Raw genomic sequence first — 25351 nt, 5'->3', positions numbered from 1 at the left:
ACGGTGGAAGGTGAAAGGCTTGTCTCATATGGTGGCAGACAAGAGAAAAGTGCTTGTGTGGGGCAATTCCCATTTTTATACTTGTGAGACATATTCACTATCAGAAGAACATCATAGGAAAGACCTGCTCACATGATTCAATAACCTCCTACCTCATTCCTCCCATGACACATGGGAATTGTGGGAGTTACAATTCAAGATGAAATTTGGGTGAGAACACAGCCAAACCGTATCTGGTATACATGGTGTGGGAAGGAAATACAATATTTCCTTGCATATACTTTTACCCACTCTTTTTTCAGCCCATCATTATGCTCATTCTCAGAGTTAGCTTGTTCCCTCAATTCCAAGACTTTTTGGAGTTCTGTGGAACCAGTTGGCTTGCTTCAATATTTTCACCACTGCTGGTTTACCTTTTATTTTTCTCAGTCTGTTAAATCACTTCTAGTTGGCTCATTGCTTTCCAGCTTTGATTATTTTGTTTGCTGCCATCTCTTCTCTTTTCTTCATCCTTGTGTTTTATCTCAGCATGTGAATACACAAAAAACACATACTCAGCAGTCATATCTTGATTTCTAATCCTTTTCTCCAATAAAATGAACCAGGGCTCCTTGGGGGAAATAGCTGGTTCTAGAGCTAGTTGTGGATGATACAAGATGATCCTGGAGCATCTTGTAATGTCAAAATGCAAAAAAGTATTAAAACAATAAAAATACAGAGGTTGAAAGAACACAGGCAGTAAACTAAAGAGCATCCACTGGCCAAATCTGGAAAAATTTGGGCAGCAAAATAAATAATAAAGTTTTTGTCCAATACAAAAAGTATTAGATAGATATACATAAGTACAAATTGATACAAATGCATGACTGAATAGATAGGGAAGAAGGGATAAATCTTCCTTACAAAGTAATTCTAAAGAATATAGTAGATACTCCCTGACCTAAGAAGTGGAGCTTAATTCCTTTCTCTTTGAGTGTGGGCTGGACTTACTCACTTCTTTCCAAAGGATAGAATATGGAAAGGTAAAAAATAACTTCACTGTACCTTTCAGACATTACCTTAACCAAGTGATTAACGTTAACATCAACAGTGATATGTCATGTTGATATCATGTAGCCCTGTGATATAGTTTGGCTCTGTGTTCCCACCCAAATCTCATCTTGTAGCTCCCACAATTCCCACATGTTGTGGGAGGGTCCTGGTGGGAGATGGCTGAATCAAGGGGTGGGTCTTTCCACTGTTGTTCTTGTGATAGTGAATGGATCTCATGAGATCTGATAGTTTTAAAACACAGGAGTTTTCCTGAACAAATTCTTTCTTTGCCTGCTGCCATCCACATAAGATGTAACTTTCTCCTTCTTGCCTTCCCCCATGATTGTGATACCTCCCCAGCCATGTGGAACTGTATGTCCAATAAATCTTTCTTTTATAAATTGCCCAGTCTTGGGTATATCTTTATCAGCAGCATGAAAACAGATAAATACACCCTGATTTGATACCATGAGAAGGATACTTCTGTGATGTTGTTCCCCAAATCTCATAATTTCAATTTAATTATGAGAAAATCTCAGATAAATATAAATTGAAGTATGATTTACAAACTGCCTGCTATGGTCCGAATGTTTGTTGCCCCCCAAAATTCATGTTATTGAAACATAATCTCTATAAACATAATTTCTACCTCTTAATAATATTAAGAGGTAGGGCCTTTGGGAGATCACTAGGCCTTGAGGTCAGATCCCTCATGAATAAGATTAGTGTTCATGTAAAAGAGGCTCAAGGGAACTTGTTCACTCCTTCTACCAAGTGAGGTGCCATCTGTATGAAAGTAGGCTCTTATCAGTCACCAGATCTGCTGGTGTCTTGATCCTGGATTGCCTGACTTCAAGAACTTTACTGTTTATATAGTATGAAGTCTAAAACGTTTTGTTACAGCAGCTCGGATTGATTGAGACACTGCCTGACCAGTATCCTTCAAAACTGTCAGGGTCATGAAAAAAAGAAAAAAACTGAGAAATTGTCAAAGATTAGAAGAGAACAAGGAGAACTGACCACTAAATTCAATATAGTATCCTGAATTAAATACTGCAACATAAAAAGAACATTATTGAGAAAACTGGGGAAATACAGAGTGTCTGTTTTCTAATAATAAACATTAATATCTGTTTTGACAAATATACCAAGGTCATGTAAGATGTTAACTTTAAGGGAAACTGGAATCTCCCTGTATTGTTTGTAACTTCTCTTTTATAAATTTAAAATTAAGAAGTTCATTGAAAAAATCCATATAGTAAAGTTCCAAGAAGAAACTATGTTCTCCCAGGTTTAACCAGAAGTTCATAATCCTGGAAATGTCCTACTTCTGCTTCAGGACTCTGCTGGATGGTGATGTCCTTGGGAAGCTTCCTATAATTTCTCCAGAAACATGGTTTCCATAGAACCTGGTACTTGCCTTCTGATATGGTTTGGCTGTGTCCTCACCCTAATCTCATCTTGAATTGTAGCTCCCATAATTCCCAAGTGTTGCAGGAGAGACCTGGTGAGAGACAAGTGAATCATGGGGAAGTTTTCTCCCATACTGTTTGCATGGTAGTGAGTCTCATGGGATCTGATGGTTTTATAAAGGGAAACTCCTTTTAACTTGGTTCTCATTCTCTCTCTTGCCTTCTGCCACGTAAGACATGCCTTTTATCTTCTGCCATAATTGTGAGGCCTTCCCAGCTACGTGAAACTGTGAGTCCATTAAATATCTTTTTCTTTATAATCCAGTCCCGGTATGCCTTTATCAGCAGTGTGAAATGAACTAATATACCTCCTTTTAATTGTACTTCTCACAGTGTCTCTCCAGGGGACTGGGCAACCTCAAAGGCAAGAGCCAGAATCGGTTTTTATTTTTTTCCCAGTATCTGGAAAAATGCCTCTCACAAAATGATTGTCTACATTCAATAAATATGTGTGTGTTAGAGCCAATTTGGTTATGGAGTAGAGCACAGCTATTTCAATGTAAAAAGTAAAGGGAAGAAAAGCCACCAATTACTACTTTAAATAAATCTAATTTTCATTGGAAATTATTTTTTTCTGATAACTGTTTGCTTCAAAGTACACTGTATATTTTGGAAGTAAAATATGGTCCAAGACCATTGCTTCAAATCATAGAGAAGTATGGCAACTATACACTGTGATGAAAAGCGAAGGTTTAATTAGCCTTGTTCTGGTGACGTTTTTCTAAATAGTAAACTAAGGACTCTGAAAACCTTCCCACTCTTAATTATTAGGGAAATTATGCCTTGTAAAAGTAAACCCTACCCAGATGATGTTTCAATGGGCCAGACAGGCAGGAAATGTTTGGCATTTGTAGTCTCCTGGTGTCGTGTTTTTCTTTTATCTTTGCTGATTTCTTTCTCATTAAATGATCGGAAAATTACTGTGACTTTATTCCCATAGGCTGAAAATTAGCCTGCTAAGCTTCGGCCTTAATCAGATTCTGCTGACTAAGAATTAATCTATTTTAGCAGAAGCATGTCTAACGGAAATCAGTATAGCTCTTCTCTGCCATAGCAGAGCAGTCACTGCTGTCTCCAGTGATTGATATGCAGTAGCCAAATGTAGAAATCATTCAGGTCTAAATCCCTTTGTTCTCTGGCCAATATTGATTAAATTTGATTTTCCCAGAGCACATCTGTTCACATGCACAGCTTTCACAAAGTTAAAAAAAAAAACAAAACCTTCATTTTGAAGGCTAAAAATGAAATGCTTTAAGAGAGTATTTAAACCTTTCTGGCATAACTGCCTGGGGCTGTGTTTTCCCACCTCTGATGTTGTGATTCAGGGTTATTCCAACTATTTCAAGGGAGGGCAGAAAAGTTGTTACAATGTTTAAATTCAAAGTTAAAAAATATAAACAAATTATATTTTAGTATGTCACAAGAGAAGGTTACAAGGATAAAACAGTGTAATATAGAATTGTAACTCCAAAGAAACTATACCTAGATAATTTATTCAAAATGAATTCCACATTTATTTACTGAGCACTTACTAGGGCCAGGTAGTATGGCATATGTTTAATAAAAACTGGTGAATAAAATAGCTGTTGTCTCTCACTTCATGGAGTTTTCAGTCTGGAGGGAAAGAAGTTTTAAAAGACGCTCATGTTAGATTTGGAGTTGCTTACTGGGTTTAATGGTGCTTCCCTTACTTCAGTAAGAAACTAACTTAAATACGGTCATACCCACATAATGGTGTTTCAGTGACCATGGACCTGTTTATGGCGGTGGTACCATAGGATTATAATGGAGCTGAAAAATTCCTGTGTCCTAGTGATATTGTAGCTGTAGTAAAATCATACAGCACAACACATTGCTCATGTGTTTGTGGTGATGCTGGTGTACTGTGCTGCCAGCTGTATAAAAGTAGATCACATATAGTTATGTACAACACAGAATATTTGATAGAGTAATAAATGGCTATGTTATTGGTTTATGTATTTACTATACTATGCTTCTTATTATTATTTTAGGGTATATTCTTTTTTTAAAAAATTTTACTGTAAACAGTCTTAGGCAGGTCCTTCAGGAAGTATTCCAGAAGAAGGCATTTTCATAGGAGATGAAAGCTCCATGGATGTCATTGCCCCTAATGATCTTCTAATGGGGCAAGATGTGAAGGTGGAAGACAGTAGCAGTGATGATCCTACCCTTTGTGGGTCAAAGCTGATGTGTGACTTTTTGTTACTGTTTTTAACCAAAATGGTTTAAAAAGTAAAGAATTTAAAAATAGAAAAACCTTATAGAAGAAAATTAAAAATGACAATATTTTTGAACAGCTGTATAATGTGTTTGTGTTTTAAGCTAAATATTAATACAAGAGTTAAAAAGATGAAAAAAAGTAAAAGCTTATAAGGTAAAAAAGTTATAGTAGGCTAAGGTTAATTTATTATTGAGGATAGAAAAATTTAAAAATAAATTTAGTGTAGCCCAAGTGTATTCAGTTTATAAAGTCCAAGGTAGTATCCAGCTGTGTCCTGGGCCTTCACATTCACTCACCACTCACTCACTGACTCACCCAGAGCAACTTCCTGTCCTGCAAGCTCCATTCATCGTAAGTGTTCTGTGTAAGTGTACCATGTTTTTCTATCATATTTTTACTGTACCTTTTCTATATGTAGATATGTTTAAATATACAAATACCATTGTGTTAGAATTATCGATAGTATTCAGTATGGTACAGGCAGCACAGATTTTTAGCCTACGGGTAGTCTAGCCATGCAGGCTAGACTGTAGTAGGCTTTATTGTCTAGCTTTGTGTAAGTACAGTCTATGATGTTTGCATAACAATGAAATCTCCTAATGCATTTCTCAGAACCTATACCTGTTGTTAAGTGACACGTGACCATAAGTCAAGGGTAAACAGACATTGTAGGGTTGGTCAAAGTAGAAATTGATCTAGATAGTAGGAGTTGAGGGTTCTGCTGTTTAAAATATCTTTTCAATCCAGGTTTGTCATTGTCTAATTTCCCAGGATTAGTAATCATCGTTATAAATACAAATACTCCCAAGAGCTTTATAAACTGCTTATTTCAATAACTTCTCCCTCTAGTCACCTGCCTCACCTGCAAGCACCTTCTGCTCAGCCAAGTGAGGCTCATAATTCCATAGTCTGTGCTCTGGAGTCATTTTCTTCTGTCTCTAAATCCTTCCCTTTTATCTTACTTTTTAATCAAGGCCCATATCAAATGCTATCTCCTTTGTAAAGCTTGCCCTGGTATCATTCTTTATATCACTCTTATGGTTTGTATCATTTATTTGATAACTAATGTTTTGCCTATATCATGGCAAGTAAGCGAATTAATTGTTGTGGGATGTATGTATGTCTGGAAAACCCTAATATAGTTTGTTTCTAGGAATTTCTCAACATTCCTTTAGGTTGTCTAATCTGGTGGTGGATAATTATTAATTATGGCCCCTTAAAATAATTTTCGTTTCTATGGGTTCAATTATAATGTTGCCTCTTTCATTTATTATTTTATTTAATCAAGTCTTCTCTCTTTCTTCTTAGTCTAGTTAAGGGTTTGCTGATTTTGCTCTTTTCAAAAAAAATCAACTCTTTTTTTTCTTTCTTTTTTTTTTGAGACAGAGTTTCGCTCTTATTACCCAGGCTGGAGTGCAATGGCGCGATCTTGGCTCACCACAACCTCCACCTCCTGGGTTCAGGCAATTCTCCTGCCTCAGCTCCCAAGTAGCTGGGACTACAGGCATCAAAAAATCAACTCTTAATTTTTTCAATTTTTTTCTCTTTTCAGTTTCATTTATTTCTGATCTAATTTTCTTTATTTCCTTCTGTTAATTTTAGGTTTAGCTTCTTGTTCTTTTTCTAGTTCCCGAGGTCAAAGTTAGGTCATTTATCTGACATCTATTTTATTTTTCAATGTAGGTATTTATGATTATAAGTTTCCTTCATAGTACTACTTTGGTTGAATTCTGTAAGTTTTGTCTTATAATTTTCGTTTTGAGTTTTTTGACCCAAGAGTTAAGAGTCTGTTATCTAATTTCCATGCATTTGTAAATTTTTCCATCTTTTAATTATTGATTTTTGTTTCACTTCATTGTTACTGCAAATATACTTGGAATAATTTTGATCTTCTTAAAGTTGTTGAGACTTATTTTGTGATCTAGCATGTGACCAATCCTGGAGAATGTACATTTAAGAAAAGTAAGTGCTCTGCTGCTGTTTAGTGGAATGCACTGTATATGCTTTTTGGGTCCACTTGTTCTCTAGTATAGTTTAGTTCTTTTGGTTCTGCTATTTCCTCATTAATTTTCAGTCTGAATGGTTTATCTGCTATTTCCTTGTTAATTTTCAGTCTGAATGGTTTATCTACTATAAATAGTTGGATATTAAAGTCTCCTACTATTATAGTATTTCCATCTATTTCTCCTTTCATATATACCACTGTTTGCTTTATATATTAGGTGTTTTGATGTTGGATTCATACATATTTATAATGGTTTTATCCTTCTTTTGAAATGACTTTTATTATTAAGTAAGGCTCTGCTTTGTTCCTTGTGATAGTATTTGACCAACAGTCCATCCTGTCTGATAGAAGTGTAGCCACTCTGCTTTCTTTTAGCTACCAATTGCTTGGACTATTGAGGAGTTTAGTTTATTTACATTTAAAGTAATTATTAATTTGTAAGGCCTGTTTTACAAAAGTATTATTTTTTTCTGCCTGTTTTGTACTTATCTTGTTCTTCTCTTCTTCTTAGTTCCTTTGTGTTTTGATGAATTTTTAAAAATAGTACTATGCTTTCATTCTTTTTATCTTTACATACTATATTTTTTTGTGGTTACCATGGGACTTTTATCAAACATTTTGTAGCTATAACTGTTGATTTTAAGCTGATAATCTCATAGAGAAACTATATTTCTGGCTCATGCCTGTAATCCCAGCACTTTGGGAGGCTAAGGTAGGTGGATCACAAGGTCAGGAGTTTGAGACCAGCCTGGCCAACATGGTGAAAGCCCCATCACTACTAAAAATATAAAAATTAGCTGGGCGTGGTGGCAGGTGCCTGTAATCCCAGACACTCAGGAGGGTGAGGCAAGAGAATCATTTGAACCAGGGAGGTGGAGGTTGCAGTGAGCCAAGACAGACCCATTGCATTCCAGCCTGGGCAACAGAGCGAGGCTCTCTCCAAAAAAAAAAAAAGAGACTCTGTATTTCCTCCTCCCTCTTATGTAATTCATGTTAGATTCTTCTTCTTTCTATATGGTGTTCTATTAAAAATATTCTGTGGTTATAGTTATTACGCCTATTTTTGTCTTTGTAATTTAAATACTAGTGTTAAAACATGACTTACATGTCATCATTACAGCATTACAATATTCTGTGTTTGTCTTTATATTACCTGTAGAGTGAAATTAATTATACTTTCATATGTTTCTGTGTTGCTGTTTAGCATATTTTTATTCTAACTTGAAATGTTACTTCTAGCACTTGTAAGGCATGCCTAGTCATAATGGATTCCCATAGTTTTTGTTTTAGAATTCTCTCTCCATCATTTCTAAACAATGTATTTGCTGGGTAAAGTATTCTTAATTAGCAGGTTTTTTTTTTAGTACTTTGAATATCAGCTTACTTTCTCCTAGCTTGAAAGGTTTCTGTTGTGAAATTCACTTACAGTTTTAGGAAGCTTTCCTTGTGTGTGAAGAATTGATTTTCTCTATTTTCAAAATTATCTCTCTTTCTCATTTTTTACTTTTGACAATTATAGTGTGTCTCACTGTAAAACTTTTTGGGTTTCACCTATCTAGGTGTCTTTAGGTTTCATGAATTTCAACATCCATTTTTTTGTCTTTAGATTTGGGCCATTTTAAACCATTATTTCTTTAAATACACTCTGTCACATTCTCTCCTCTCCTTTTTGGATTTTCATAATACATATATTAGTGTGGTTGATAGTGTCCCATAAGATGTGTAGGCTTACTTCACTCTTTTCTGATTCCTCTAACTGGATAATTTCAAATGACCTGTCTTCGATTTTGCTGATTCTTTCTTCTGCTTCATTGAGTCTGCTATTGAGACTCTCTATTAGAGATTTTCAATTCAGTCACTATAGTCTTTATCCTCAAGATTTCAGTTTCTTTCTTTTTTTGGTTTCTATTTCTTAATGAATTTTTAATTTTGTCCATATCTTGCTTTCCTGATTTCATTGAATTGTCTACCTATGTTATCTCGTGGTTCATTGACCTTCTTTAAAATGGTTACTTTGAATTTTCTGTCAAACAGTTTATGAATCTACATTTATTTAGGGTTGGTTACTGGAGCTTTATTAGTTTCCCTTGATGGTATTACAGTAGCCTGATTCTTTGTGATCCTTGTAGCCTTGTGGTTTTGTTCGTGTATTTGAAGGAACAGTCACTTCTTCCAGAATTTATTGACTTCTTCAAACATTCTCCTGAAGGGTCCCCAGATGGACAGGACTGCCTCTGAACTGTGGTCAAGTGGGGATAAAGTTGGGTCATGGGGTTGCTTCCGTATCTGCAGTTGGGTCTACTGTCAGCAGGCCTGTTACTAGGGTCATAGGCGAATGTGGCTCTTGCCAGGCCCCTTCTCAGAAATAGCCTTTCTCTGAGGCCACAAATAAGCAGAGCTGAAGTCAGTTCCACAGGGGAATGAAGCTGTTTTCAGATGTATAGTAGGGTCTGTAATGATAAGCCCACTACTGGGGTATAAGCCTGCTTTTTCAAAGCAGCTCTTCTCAGTCTTGGGTTCACTGGGGTGTTACAAGCTCCTTCCACATAGGTACTTTTGTCTGTGGATAGTTGCCAAATTGTTATTTGTATAGAGGACAAGGACTGGGATGTCTTATTCTGCCATGTTGCTAACATCACTGCTCAGGAAATTTCCTCATGTTTTTAAATTATAGCAAGTAAGTTCTAGATGTTATTTACAGTCTACAGTGAATTTTGGTCTGTGTTACATTAACAGAAGTCCACCATTATTTGTAATGGAAATGGCCTCAGAATGTGTTTATTTTAATATTTTAGAAATAATTTATTTGTTTGGGGTCTATAATATTTGCATGCTCAGTGAAAATGATATAGTAAATCAACTACTCTTTAATTTTACAAATATTATACCAACATGGTCTGAGATACCACATCAAACCACAGAGAAAGGCCTCCAAAGACATGATTCACATACAGAGTATCTAAACTGAGAGAAAATTCCCTTTCCACACTGTTGACCCTCTTCTCTTCATAGCTATAGAAAACATGGAAAAAAAAAAATCACAATCTCAGAAGAGAAGAATCCTGCTTATCTCCCTGTCTCACATCTGATTTGATCTCTTGGTTGAGTGCATATTTTTCATCATTATAATTTAATTGTTTAAATTATGTAGAACAAATTAAGGAAAAATTAAAGAAGTACCCAAATCCATTAATTTTACTAATTGGAACTATTAACATTGTAGGTTGCTAATGTTTTTCTTCTTCTGACACTAGAATCCAGGTTATTCAGGAATAAAGATTACAGGTGTGTGTGTGCATGTGTGTGTATGTGCACATGTGTGCATTCAGGAAGCAGACAACTTATTGAGAAAGAAAAAGCAAGATGATCAGCAAGGCACTGTTCCTGTTTTCATAGTTAGGAAACTTCTGTGATTAGATTAAGCTTTAAACCTTAACTCAGAAGTTAGTTAAGGTTTTCACTGCCTTCTATTTCTTTCCACAAGAGTGGCAAAGAGAAGTCTGCATCCTCTCTTGAACAACTTTCAAGGAGCCCAGGGATGCCTTGCACATGGTAGGTACTTGATAAATATTTGTTAAATAAGTGAGTTGTTAAATGTATATATAGCCAGTTCACTCTTCCCATGTCTCTTCTTACTCATGGGAGGTTTTAAGAATGGGCTCAGTTCCAGAATTATACAATCAGACTAATTACATATATTTATGATTGGATGCTAAGATTGTTATAAATTCCAATCTTAGTGCTACCTAGAGTAGCCTGTCATAAGATCAGAATGATCATCATGAAGCTGTGATTCAATCCAAACAGTATGGAGTCAGAGTCTGGCCCTTACTCAATAATCCATGTGGACTCTCTGCAAATTCAGGGTAAGTAAGATGGGATTGGCAACAGGAGTTGTACTGTTTTAGTAACAGGGTCAGAGAAGGCTTCTTTGTTGGGAACCATATGAGCAGAGATCCAAATGAAGTGTGATGTCTGCTGCCTTCTCACACAGAATGCATTATAAGGTCATTAACCTATTACCAGGTTCCATATTATCTGTAGTGTTTCAACTAGATGGCTTTCTTATCTCCCTCAAGATCCTATTCTGGCAAAAAAAACGTAGCTTCAGGTGTGGGTACTTGAGCTTTAACCTCCATTCATATTCTCTCTCCTTATTTATTTGAGTTCCTTGCTCCCTCCCTGTCATGGAGGTAGCCATGCTGACCTGTAGACTAGTCTTATAGCACCCTCCACTGGGATATTAGGAAATAGATAAATGAATTTAAACTATGATCCAAAAGACCCACGTGAGTGGCATGATTCTAAGAAAATGCACAAAATGTTTTCTTGATCAGGGCCACTAACAGATGACACAGGAAGAAGGCAAAGTCACATTTCAGTGACTTCATGTTTCTGTCCAAGGGCAGCTTGGACCATGTCAATCTCATATGTCTTGTGTGGAATGGTGTCCACACTATAGGACAGTGACTGCCCATCTAGAGTTAGAGGCAAGATAAATGGAACAGAAACAAACTGGATAGCTAAAATAGGCAACAGTTTCCACAAGGAAAAGTTATTTAAAAACTAAGATGATCAGATTTTAAACTAGTATGGGTCTAAAAGGGAAGAGAACATCTATGTAGAGCTCTGTAGAGGCATGCCATTTATTTTCTGAAGTGGGCAATTTTAAGATTAGTTAGGACAAGACAATTAAACTAATATATTTCAATAGTTCTATCCAATAAATATTTGTTTAGCAACTGCTGTGTCAGGAGACTTTTTATCAGTGAGGAGCTCACAATCTTGTGGGGGAAGATGAATCTGACTGCAGAATTCAGGAAGAGCTATTACCTTAGCTGTCATCTAGCTTAGGAGTCTGGGAAAGCTTCCCAGCTTTGCTTATTATTCCAAAAAGCAAGTACAAGTTCCACGTTTCTTAGCCCACAAGTCTGCTAGTATACAAGACATTTAAATGTAGATCTTGAAATTTTTATGGACTATTTCTAAGCCTGTTGCCATTATTAGAGGCTCCCTCTTTGCCCACCTCCTCAAACACTTTCCCAACAACAACCTCCTCCCCCAACTGAAGCCATACCCTCTCTTTGATTGTAAATTTCTAGTGATAAATAAGATTTACTGTTAGTTAAGCTTCTTCCCAACCTATGTTCAGTGACTCTGCTGATCAATTACCTTTGTTCTACTAGAAAATTTTCTTCAAGTTTCCCTCTGTAATTTCCAGAACCAGAGGTGCTTAAAAGTGACCCACTTGTTGGTTCTCTGTGAATCTTCAAACTTAAAGGAGAGTGCTGTAATTTGCTTTTCCAAGCAAGTTCAGAATTGACATCTTTGTGATGTTGATTCTGCTCAGAGGAAGACGGCATACCTTTCCAAGTATTCATCCCAGCCCATTGTTTCTGACTTGAAGGGTTTCCTTCCAAGCATCAATGATTATATATGGCAAGATAATAAGCACATCTGCATGATTTATTACTCATATTTTCCACCATTGAAGTCAACTTGGAAAGCAACAACTTAGTAGGACTCAAAGTCTCTTTCCCTCCCTTTGATGCAGAGCCTTTAGGTAACTCTTAAACTTGTCATATCCATTAACTTTATGATATCTTTCTTGTTCTGTATGGCAAACCACACCTCAATCCTGCCTAGATCTCACTTACTCCAAAGTGGAAGGAGTAGACATTTCTGACTCTGTCTCTAATGACTGTCTATTTAATTTGCATGTGATTTTCTTATTATGGGCCTATTACAATAAGGAGTTGGTACTAGGGCTGGGATAACTAAGGGTTGAAGTTGTTTAATGTGACTTTGACAGACCCTTAACTCAGCTTGGTCTGTTCTTAGTATAACTATTGTGATTAAAGGATATAAATGATTCTAGATTCTGCCTTCATTATCTCTTTTCCCTAAAAGAGTTGAATAAACAAATCCTCTTTTCTGGATTTGTTTATTCAACTCTTTTTATTCATACTGTCTGGTGCTAAATTACAACTTCTATCATATAGATGTCTCCCCAGACATCTTCTCACAAAATTGCTGGGCATCTGTGATTTATTCTGGCACATACTCTCTATTGTTATGCCCAAGTATAATCGAATTAACAATCTGAACAAATGCCATATTTTGATATAGCCAAACATAATTACATTAATAATTTAAGGCTATTCCTTTGAAATTTTTAAGTAACTAAATTTGTAACACATTCAAATAATTTGGCTCTGTTGACAGGTGTACAGTAGAAAAAGCCCTGCTCAAGGCATCAGTCAGGCTTGGATCTGACTCTCACCTCTGGCAGTTATAATCTGTTGCTTTGCAAATTTAGACATATTTCTCAAGTATTTTGAGCCTTGGTATTATCTTCCGTAATGGAGAAGAATAACAGAGACATTGTGCATTGGAACTGAATGAGAAATACACATGAGAGCACCTTAGTGCCTTACGTTGCAGCCGGTATATATAGGCAGTTGGGTGCATGAATATTGGTGTCACACTAGGCTTTGATTCCTGGAAATGCTATTCAATTTTTATGTGACTTGAGAAAGCTATTTGTCTTCTTTATTTTTCAATGTGCTCATATATTAAATGGGGATAAGTTTTCCTGTCTTACCAAGCTATTCTATGGATTAAATTGTATGATGCAAGTAAAGTACTTAGCACAATATCTAGCAAGTGAGTAAAAGTTCAAAAAATGTTTGCTCTATGAATACAAGCTATTTCATAACTATTAGTTGTGCAAGAAGTGAAATTACATATAAATTCAAGGGAAAGCTTTTCTCTGTAAAAGAAAAATTCTTTTAAACAAAACAGTAGGTATTATGTATCATATGACTAAAAAATAGGCTCAATTAGCCTAATCCATGATTATAAGCCATTGTATGAAGAACTTTCAACAAATCTTAAAAAAATCAGCACTGAAACAGAATGACTGGAGTTTGTTTACTTTCAGTCTTTCATTAAGATGAAATTAGAGACTTGTATGTAGATGATGTTCAAATAATATTTGTAACATGAATTCTTTTGAATAGCATGTGGATATTTGAAAGAGTTTTAAAGGAATTTTTCAAAAATTATCTTTATTCACCGTGGGTTGCATGTATCAGGACATGTTATTTTTCTTGGCAAAAGAATTTCAAAAATATTATCATTCCATAAATGACCCATGGAAAGACTAATAATGACTATACTTCAAGTGAGATACCATAGTATACAGGTAATGTTTTTACAAAATTATCTGAATGCAGATAACATTTTTCCATTTTGAGAGCATGTTATTTTCTGGGAATATTATTTTTCTGTGTTTGAACACTAGTGAGATGAATAGAAGCTATGTAAAAAACAAATTCAAAACTGTTTTATATAGTCTGAAAACGGGAAAGCTTTAAAAGTCCTCAATATCTTAGAATTCTGTTCATGAAAAATTGCTGTAAAGGTTGATAAATCTGCTAGTTTTATAAATATTACTTGTTAGTTGCACTTATAGAGAACAAATGGGTCTTGTAGTACATAGTGACATCTCTATTCAACACCCTTTTGTCTTCCTGATTCTAGCCCTAGAAAGAAATACTCCTATTCAGGAGTTTCTGGTATTGAACAACCTACTCTCAGGAAAATAAAACATCCCTGGTCTGTAGCATATGCTTTTTTTTTCTGTTGTGTAAATATTTCCACCATCTGGGGTTGTAAGAAAGATACACACAGTCAACTCCAGCAAGCTGGAACTGGCCCACCACAACTCATATTCCCTACCAAACATGTGACTCTTGTAGGGCTGACATTTGCAATACTTGAGACAAAATGCTGGACACAGGACAGAGACATGACCAATCCTGTGCCCAATCCCTTTGCCTCAGGTATTGGTCCAAAGGTGGACATGTGACCCAGTCTGGATTAAGGTCTTTATAAAAAATTTAACATTTGAAAGCTGAGAGAATTTCCTTCTTTGTGCTTGAATGATGAGCCGTGATATCTTAAACTCAGAGCTTCCTGGGGCTTTTTATCCATGCATGTTATAGAAGAGAAGGAGGCCCTGCAGAGAGTGGAAGACATGAGAGATGGATGGAGAGAGAGAAGAGCAAGGAGAAAGAGAAAGCAAGCGTGCACATTTTAAATATCTTTTACAGCGACATGAACCAAAATTTTCATTAGTTGCTTAAGTTAACTTGAATTCAGTTTCTCTAACTTGCTACTTAGTATATATATGTCATATTAAAAAAATAGATTAATATTAGAATAATGACTTAGAAGAACCATGATTTATATTTCAAGATTTTTTATGGCACTTACCATGAATTTAAGATTAAAAAAAATTTTTTTTAATGTGTATAAATTAAGATCACATGTTTTCTATGCCTTTTGAAGCCCCATTGCCCCACTGTTCCTTAAAAGTCAGTGATTTAGTGGGTCAAATGGCTCCCTGTCTCTCTCTATATATATAGATGGTTTTTTCATCAAAATAAAGACATGTATGTATAAAATCTTTACAAAACATAATCTCAGGCCCCAATCTGAGTTTGAGACATACTTATCTAGAGCAATAATGGATAGCAATAATAACTACATTTTATTTCAAAAGGCAAAAATGAAAACAGCCCCCTTTCCTAATACTGTACATAAGATCTTAAGGCCTATCTGTTCTCAGGGCTGCTGAGATAGCTATCTGCTTTCCATGGTGCCTGCTATGGTTTGAATGTGTCACCCAAAGTTCATGTACTGGAAACTCAATTCCTCAATGCAATAATATTGAGAGGTGGGACCTGTAAGAGGCTCTGCCCTCATGAATGACTTAATATCATTTTCATTGGAGTGGGTTTGTTATCCTGAGAGTGGGTTTGTTATCAAAGTGAGTTTTACCTCTTCTCGTTCTTTCATACTCTCTTGCTCTTCCGCTTTTCACCATGGGATGATACAGCACTAAGGCCCTCACCAGATGGGGGCCTCTTGATCTTTGACTCCTCAGCCTCCAGAATAATAATAAATAAGTCTGTTTTCTTATAAATTACCCAGTCTCAGGCATTCTGGTACAGTAGCCCAAAATGGACTTAATGCCAGAATCAGTTAGATTTGTTATGTAATCAGTTAGATTTCTAATTCCAAAAATTTTCATTAATGCCTCTTGTACATTTTTGTTTATAAAAGAAGCTGCCACAAGGATCTAGTTATTGAGCCACTGTCACTTCATGGTTCAGAGCATTGGCTGGGTCTGCATCTGCATTTTGGCTCAGAATTTTCTAACTGTGTGATCTTGGGAAAGAAAGTATTCAACTTTATAAAAATTAGTTGTCTCATGTCAAATGACAACATTTGCATTTTAGAGTGTTCCGATTTTTTGCATCTACCATACAAGCCATGACAGCCATTTTTTTCTGGAATTTTCCTTCCTCTACCCTGTCATCCGCATGGCTACCCTAGAAATTGCAAAAGTGGTTAAAAAAAAAATCGTGGGTTTTCCACTCTCCAGCCTACCCAAATACCTGTACTGGGGCTTTCCCTTTTTTACCACTGCGGTTTTTGGTGGGTCAAGTTTCCTATGCTCTGTTTTGGGGCACTTATGAGGGTCCCGGCTAATGATAGTGACAGTACTCATGGAGGTTCTGCAAAATCTTGAGGTATAGGTAGATACTAATATGGTGGACAGTGCACTGCTGAGGTGGAGGCTGCTGATGGTGGCAGCTATTATCTGCCCAACAATGATGGCAGCCACTGACATGGTTTTTCCACCAAAGTGAGGATAGTTTATCATCCAAGCTTCCACTCTGCTCACTAGAGCTGGCCAGTTAGTGATAATTGGCCATATTTTCATGGTAACTCTTCCCTTTTATCTCTACCTTCCCTGTGATGCTTTAGTTCTGAGAATTCTGCCCTCTTTTGAGGTTTTGGCCCCTCCATGTTCTTTCCTCTCTCTCAGCCTAGGTAACCCTAAACAATTTTCCCTCCAGTTACAGGAGTTGAGGTTATTGCCTTACCTTTTTCAATTTAAAATTTTTGTCATGTAATCTCTTTGTCCCACTCCCTTCAGGGATTTTCTTTTGAGTCTCAAGCGACTAGTTAGAAAGCATTAGAAACAACAACAACAAAAAAAACCCAACCAACCAACCAACAACTAAACCAACCAACAACTAAACCAAACAACCAAACAACCAACCAACCAACCAACCAACAACTAAACCAACCAACCAACCAACCAACCAACCAACCAACCAACCAACTAAACCAAATGAACAAATTAATGTAAATGTATTTTTTGGTTTGCTTTTCTTGTAGAAAAATTAATGTAAATGTATTTTTTCTTTTTACTTTTCTTGTAGAAAAATAGTGATGCTTCTGTGTTCACTGACTCATTGGAGAAAAGGTATGAGTGTGTAAAAAAAAAATAAAATCAGAAAGACTGACACTTCAAGATCCTGTTTCCTCGATGTAACAGAATCCACCTATGAACACTGTTGGTCTGGTGTTGGGCATCTGGATCAACTTTGGCCAATTGTGGTTCTTTTTCAGGAATCTTAGAATTGCAACCCATAAAGCATAGCCTTTTGTTAGGTGTTAATATTTTAAGATATAAAACTTGAGAGTTATTAATGGTCTTGTTTACTGTCATATACACAGAGAGGAAATTCACCTACAGACAAAGAATAAGGGGGACTTGAAAAGAAGAAGAGAGATGACAGACACAGTAAGGAACTTAATAGCATTTCTTCTAGAACCTGGTCCTAGGGGTGCTGGATTTTAACTATATTCTTATAAGTTGCATTTCTGTTACTTGTGACTCAGAGTCCTATAACAAATATACCCACTCTTCACAGGGTTTCTATAAAGTTTAGGGACAGTAAGACCTTTTAGTCTCTTAGTATAATGTCTGGCACTTAATAAGTATACAGAATGCTGCTGTTCTTTTCACAGTTTGCTTTTTGATATGTGACTTATCATTACTAAGATTTCCTATCACTATTTATGTTTGTCCAAGATAAAATGATTTACTTATTCACCATCTATTTTGTCCATGTCACAGTTAAGGACTCACACTTGTTCCTTATCACCATCACATGCTTTTAGGCACCATCACTTATTTAGTGCAGTTCTCACACATAGTAAGCATTAGATGATTTGTTCAATGAATGCGTTTGGGATATAATGTGGTAATAATTGTTTAATTTCGGTGACTTAAGAATAAAGAAACAAAAATATCACTCCTAACTGTTGCTATATATATTGAAGTTAAAACTGACAAGTAGTGAAAAAATTTGACTTTTTCTTGAAAATGTTTGATAAAATTTCTATTGAATAAAGGGCTCTTTGGTTTTGTATTTAATTGTGAAAACTGAGATACTCCTGCAGGTTTGAGATTTCTTTAATAAAATGCTACATGTAAGGCAATCACATTCTGAATTTACGTTAACTAATGGAGAAAGACAGCTGTACTTGGGATTAGTGTGTTTGGGGCAAAGGTGCAGAATATTACCATTCTACAAAATTTGCTACATGTCTTTTACTATACATTCTGTCTTTATATTTTTTAATATACAGATTTTCTTTGGGAGGCTGAGGCGGGTGGATCACGAGGTCAAGAGATCGAGACCATCCTAGTCAACATGGTGAAACCCTGTCTCTACTAAAAATACAAAAAATTAGCTGGGCATGGTGGCGCGTGCCTGTAATCCCAGCTACTCAGGAGGCTGAGGCAGGAGAATTGCCTGAACCCAGGAGGCAGAGGTTGCAGTAAGCCAAGATCGCGCCATTGCACTCCAGCCTGGGTAACAAGAGTGAAACTCTGTCTCAAAAAAAAAAAAAAAAAAAAAAAAATACAGATTTTAAAAGATATTTCAAAAATGCCTGCTTTGTTGCATGATTTATGGTAGGGAAATGAGCATTTTTCTAGGAAAGCATGTTAATATTAACTTTTACTATTTGAGCGAAATGTTGACTTAACAAAGGTGCTTTCCTAATGACTTACCTGGCTTGACATTCTTTTGTGATTTAGTACTATGAAAGTTATACATTGTCAATCAATAAGTTTTGTAGTTTTCTTTGCTACTCCAGTGTGGACACAAAATATCTCTGAAGAGACTTCAAATTTGTCCCTTTTTACTTACTTTAAAACAATTCCTCTCAACTACTACTCTTTCCAATAGAGCTTTGTCACTCTTTTGGAAAAAAAGAATATTGGGCTGTTACCTAATAAAAGCTGTCAAGAATAAATTGTACAACTGCAAGGAAAAAGTCGTGTTGATCTTATCTGAAAACAGATGGAGAAGATTCCTAGTTTAAATCATGGAATGGAAGAAAAAGAACTGGCTTTGAAGAAATAAAAGTTTGTTTTGTGCTGTTTTTGTTTGCCATGGATGCTTTAAGAAACTAGTGAAAGCTAGGACTCCTCTTCCTAGAGGAAATTTTAAATCAGTTATACAAAATTCTTTATGACATTCAGAGACTTAACAACATGCTGGAAGTCTTCTATGAATTCTGTAAGAACACTTGCTCTCAAGAAAAACATGCAAAGAGTAACGATTATTTAATACTTAACTAAGTTGCTTTCCATGAAAATCTGTTTAAATAGCCTTTGTTGTTTTACTTCTGAACTGACTTAGTATCAGTTTGCTGAAATACTGAGATACTGAGGGCAGTTTCTGCCTTAAATCTTTAGATGATGTTTTCTGTGAAATGCATGTGCATTCATATTACAAATACTGAAACTGAGGGAAGCATCTGCTCTGTCTGAAATAGTTCTCACTATAATAAAACATGTTTCATAATTTGGGGTGGGGAGAATCAAATTACAAAGAGTTGGTTATATAGGATTAGATGGAAATTCAGTTTAAGTTCATTAATCATAAGTAAATACACTGAAATGCTCTGAGCATTGTCCTCTAATATCATAAATAAAATTGAGATGACTTACTCTTTATGGAAAACAGTAAGTTAAGAAGAAAAAAATTGCCTGGGGGAAATGTATTACGATTTCTGTCTTAAACATTTCAAAAGTCAAAATTCTTCTGCTGGTGGCAATTAGTTCATACGTAGTTTGCCAGAGTGTTTAATACGCAGGATCATATCAGCCCTCTAATGCTATTTGCTTTTAAAAATATGAATGGATATCATGATAGATAAAGGCTTCTTGATACTTTCCTTCACTAGATTAAGGTTAGAGCAAAAATGTATTTTTTATATATTTCCGTAAGATGCCTCTAACATGGATACTGGTAATAAATAGTATCCTCTGGTGATACAACCAACCCATCATTTCTGCCAAAGCCACTTCCCTATCTCTATGTATCATCATAGAATTTCAAAGTACTCTGTTTCTGTAGTGGACAGTTTATTTAATTAAAACAATTTTAGGTAATATACTGAAACTTGCCTAAAGGATTTCTTTGAAATATTATTTCTTATTTTCCTAGAAGAAACATATTGTGACTTTCTGGAAAATTTAAGACTGGCATCCTGAAAAATGTGACCAATGAGTGCTATGCTGAGGTCAAGTAGCAGTTACTCAGATGCTTATAAATATTTGTATGTCCATCCCAGTCTCCCAACTGTTTTGGATAAAATTTCTACATATGAATATTAATGATGTCTAACTCTTCACTATATTTCAATGATTACTCCATGCTGAAATTTTACTGCGGGTTATAGAAAAATAATTAAAATATTTTTCCCAGTAGAGATTATCTTATCACTGAATGGACAACTGGGGTCAGTCTTTCTGGAATCTTCTGAAAAGCCATGTGAATTGCCACTCAGAATTGTCTCTTGGAGGGACCAAGGAGGAGAATAATTCAAGAATCACCTACTAACTTACATTCCCCATTAATAAAGACTTGTCCCATGGCTATTAGTCTTTTGAGGTCAAGATTATATATACATGTGTGAACCATGCCAAGATGTCAGGAAGATACCAGGGAATATGTCACAGCTGAAGTAAGGAGTCACCAGTTTATACCTCTACAAAGTTCATTGCTACATCAATGACTCAAGTAAACAGTAGGCAAAGAGGATATAAAGTAGACAGAAGAAATATTCAATTGCATGACAAACATCACCTCCCACCCACCTGCTCCCACCAGTATTATTATTAAGATCACCGATTTCTTAATATCTAGAAATAGCTTGAGAACTTTTTGCAAATATTGATAATTTTCTGTACAGAAATAGTATAACATTTATTCCTAACTTCTAGAACTTACAACATAATTATTTTAAGTTATGTTAGGGGCTTATATATGACCTATGTAATCAGAAATGTTATTTTAACTATAAAATCTGTTCATTCATGTTAGCAAACATTTATTGAGTGCTCACCTAGTGCTAGAACTATGTAAAGTGCATAGAAACACTTTAGAGTTTAGAAACAGTTTTAGAAATAGGAAAATAGTCTGGTCCTTTCTCCTAAGGAGCTCAGATAAAACATTTCAGATTTACTGATTGTGACCAATAGAAATCTGCTCTAACTTAAGCAAAATGTAATTTATGGGAATAACAAGAGAATCATAGGCTTGAGAACTAGTATAGAAAGAGGTAGCAATCAAGGAATCGCCAGACAGTAGAAAAAGAAACATGGCCCACTCTAATAGCGAGAATTACCTACTGACTTCTATTTCCCATTAATGAAGACTTGTCCCATGGCTGTTAATCTTTTGAAGTCAGCAACTACTAATATTATGAATGATTGATCTCCAACTGTTTCTTTTCTTCTTTTACAACTCAATTAAGATTCAAAGTCCCAGAAGAGAGCACAAAACTTCCCAAGCTTGGGTTTGTTTCTTGACTGACCACAGGGGAGAGGAGGCTAGCTTTTTTGATTGTTTATAGAAGATGGTCTCTCCCACCCAAGACTATCCACAGCAAAGAAGCAGCAGTTGTGTATTAGTCAGGATTATCTAGGCCAGAAATAACAGGATAAAAGAATATATGAAAAGGAGTTTATATAAAAAGAGTTGACTCACATGATCACAAGGCGGAGTCCCATTATAGGTCAACTGCAAGCCAGTAGTGTCTCAGTGTGAGTCTCAGAACCTCAAAAGTAGGGAAGCTGACAGTGTAGCCTTCAGTCTGTGGCCAAAGCTCCGAAAGCCTCTGACAAACCACTGGTATAATTCCAAGAGTCCAAAGGCTGAAGAACCTGGAATCTGATATTCAAGAGCAGGAAGCATCCGGCACAGGAGAAAGATAAATCCTGGAAGAATCAGAAAGTCAGCTCATTTCACCTTCTTCCACTTGCTTTTCCTAGCCAGGCTGGCAGCTGATTGAATGGTACCCATCCAGATGGAGGGTGGGTCTGCCTCTCCCAGTCCACTGACTCAAATGTTAATTTCCTCTGGCAATACTCTCACAGATACACCCAGGAACAATACTTTGCACCCTTCAATCCAATCAAGTGACACTTAATATTAACCATCAAAGTCCATCCCTTGTCAACTTGAACCCGTATATAGCTTCTGAAATTTTACTTAATCTCCAAATAAAGGCAATAATAAGGTCATAATTACACTAACATAAAACAGCTATCCATATAACCAGAAGCACACTGATCCTGAACCTAAATGCTATTACACCAAGTTAACAACACCTAAATGCTGATATGCAGTCAATAAATCTTATGTCACATGATAAAGGAAAACAAAGAAAATAAAATGAAGAATTTTCTCAGTACCACTGTATACATCCACAAACATATTGCTAACAAAATAGGGAGAAAAAATTCATAACAATTATAGTCCTCATTTCTGCAACTAGTCACGTGGTCATAGCTCCCTTTTTATACTACCCATTCTGCATTCCCTTTGCCTTCAGCAAATACCTCAGCTTGCTGTGGATTTTTACCTGGTGTAGTGACCCAAACCTTCATTCCTGAAGGTTCTGGGCCATTTGTAGTCCTGCCTGGATTGAGTCATTATAGTTTCCCATTGACCTTAACACAGAGCATGGTAATACTAAGAGAAGTTCTCAGAGATCTCCTAGGATGCATTCTATACACACTCTTCCTTACCTCTCTTGTAAAGTAGTAGACTGATTTTTATCATGATAGTTTGGGTCAATCACCCCAGCCAACACTGTAATTCCCTGCTTAGCTTGTTGACTTAGAGGTAGGAGGAGACTAAAGTGTCCATGTGGCAACCTTAACTTCCACTTCAACAGAATCATTGTTGTGTCTCCTCTTGGCAGCATCCCTCCCTCTGGAACTAAGACCTTTAGGCCAGCAGAAAATAATGTTGTGGAAAGAGGAAGCAAAAATTTTCCTGGTGGATCACTAGGGATGATGGTGAGTAGTACCACTTCCACTTCCACCCCTTGATTCCTGGACCTGTGAATCCTGGCTGTGGGAGAAACAGTACCATATATTGAATGCTGATGCAGAGCATACACAGCCTTATGCATGCTATACAGGCACCATCAGACTAGTATTGTCACCTAGTTGGCATTGTAATTGTGACTTTAAAAGCCCATATCACTGTTTTACCAATCCAGCTGCTTCAGGATGATGGGGAACATGGTAAGACCAGTGAATTCCATGAGCATAAGCCCACAGCTGCACTTCATTAGCTCTGAAGGGTGCCTTGGTCAGAGGCAATACCATAATGGCGGATAAGACATTCCATGAGTCCACAGATGGTAGTATTGGCAGAAGCATCGCATATAGGATAGGCAAACCCAAACCCAGAGTAAGTGTCTATTTCAGTGAGGAAAAACCACTGCCCTTTCCATGATGGAAGAGGTTCAGAATATCGACCTGCCACCAAGTAGCTGGCTGATCACCCAAAGGAATGGTTTCACATTAAGGGCTCAGTATTTGTCTCTGATGCTGGCAAATTGGGCACTCAGCAGTGACTGTAGCCAGGTCAGCCTTGGTGAGTGGAAGTCCATGTCGTTGAGACCATGGATAACTTCCATCCCTGCCACCATGGCCACTTTGTAAGTGGGTTCATTGGGCAATGACAGGGGTGGCTAGGGAAAGAGGTTGAGTGGTATCCACATAATAAGTAGCCATCCTATCTACTTGATTATTAAAATCCTCCTCTCTTGAGGTCACCCTTTGGTGAGCACTCACAGGAGATGCAAATATCTTCACAGTTTTTGATCACTCAGGGCTATCTACATACTTCTTCCCCATATTTCTTTGTCACCACACATGTGGCCACTTCTCCCTACAGCAAAGTGCACAACCAAGTTCACTGCTCAAAGTTCTGCCTACTGGGGAGATTTCTTTTCACTGCTAACTTTCAGGGATGTCCTAAGGGCCTATAATGCTGGAACTGTCCACTTTCTGATGGTGCCTGTACAGCATGCAGAATCACGTATAAACCAGGCTCTAGTCTTCTCTTTCTCTGTCAACTTATTGTAGGGAACTACCCATGAGGCCATTGGTGCAGGCTCAGGGAGAGAAGACAGGCTGACAGGAGTGGGGACCATATACATTTGAACAATTTCCTCATGTAACTTATTTGTGCCTTCAGGATCTGCTTGAGCCCAATCCTGTATACGCTACTTCAATTTGATGATGAAATGCCGCTCTGCACACCCAACTTTATGGCTGGATGGGTCAGAAAGCATCCAGTTCATAATAGGCAGCTCAAGTCACATGGCAACTTGGTGACCCATAGTCAAATGTTCAGTTTTGACCAAGGTCAGTAAGAGGCCAAGAGCTGTTTCTCAAAAGGAGAGAAGTTATCTGCAGGAGATGGCAGGGCCTTACTCTAAGATCCAAGAGGCCTCTGCTGTGATTCACCTATGGGGTCCTGCCAAAGGCTCCGAACAGCATCCCTATCTGCCACTGACACCTCAAGCTCCATTGGATCTGCTGGGTCATATGGTCCAAGTGGCAGAGCAGCTTGCACAGCAGGCTGGATCTGTTGCAGAGCCTTCTTCTCTTCTGAACACCACTCAAAACTGGCAGCCTTTTGGATCACTTGAGAAATAAGCTGGAGTAACACACCCAAATTAAGAATGTGTTGCCTCCAAAATCCAAATAGGCTCAGTAGCTGTTGTGCCTCTTTCTTGGTTGTAGAAGGGGACAAATGCAACAACTTATCCTTAACCTTAGAAGAAATATCTTGACAGACTCCACACCACTAGACCCCTAGAAATTTTACTGAGTTGGAAGGTTTATGAATTTTAGTCAGATTTATTTCCCATCCACTGGCATGCAAATGTCTCAGCATCTCTGCAAACAAGATTACGATACAAAGCTGGAGAGTTGATTTATCTCTAGGTAGGACAGTGAAGGTATATTTCTGGCCCTGCCAGCTGAAGGCAAATTGCTTTTGGTGGTCCATACAGACAGGAATGGAGAAAAAGTCATTTGCCAAATCAATGGCTACATACCAGGTACCAGGAAATGTGTCAATGTGCTCAAGCAATGCAACCACATCTGGTACAGCAGCTGCAATTGGAGTAACCACTTGGTTAAGCTTATGATAGTCCACTGTCATTTTCTAAGATCCATCTGTCTTCTGCACAGGCCAAATAGGACAGTTGAACTGGGATGTGTTGGGAATCATTACCCCTTCATCTTTCAAGTGCTTGATTGTGGCACTAATCTCTGCAATCCCTCCAGGGATGCAATATTGTTTTTGATTTACTATTTTTCTAGGTAGAGGCAGCTCTAATGGCTTC

General features: G+C 36.9%; 1 long non-coding RNA gene across 1 annotated transcript in view; it reads right to left on the bottom strand.

Annotated features, from left to right (window-relative positions):
* Nucleotides 1-21794, bottom strand: part of LOC128931610 (uncharacterized) — a 61753-nt gene extending 39959 nt beyond the window's left edge. The window contains exon 1 of the long non-coding RNA XR_008480194.2: nt 21685-21794. This is a non-coding gene — a long non-coding RNA (uncharacterized LOC128931610). The remainder of the gene's footprint in view (nt 1-21684) is intronic.
* Between the last annotated feature and the right edge of the window lie 3557 nt (nt 21795-25351).

Source organism: Callithrix jacchus, chromosome 3 (genome assembly GCF_049354715.1).
Source record: "Callithrix jacchus isolate 240 chromosome 3, calJac240_pri, whole genome shotgun sequence".
NCBI classification, from domain to species: domain Eukaryota; kingdom Metazoa; phylum Chordata; class Mammalia; order Primates; family Cebidae; genus Callithrix; species Callithrix jacchus.
Note: the sequence above shows the minus strand (reverse complement) of the source record. Positions and strands in the feature narration are given on the sequence as shown.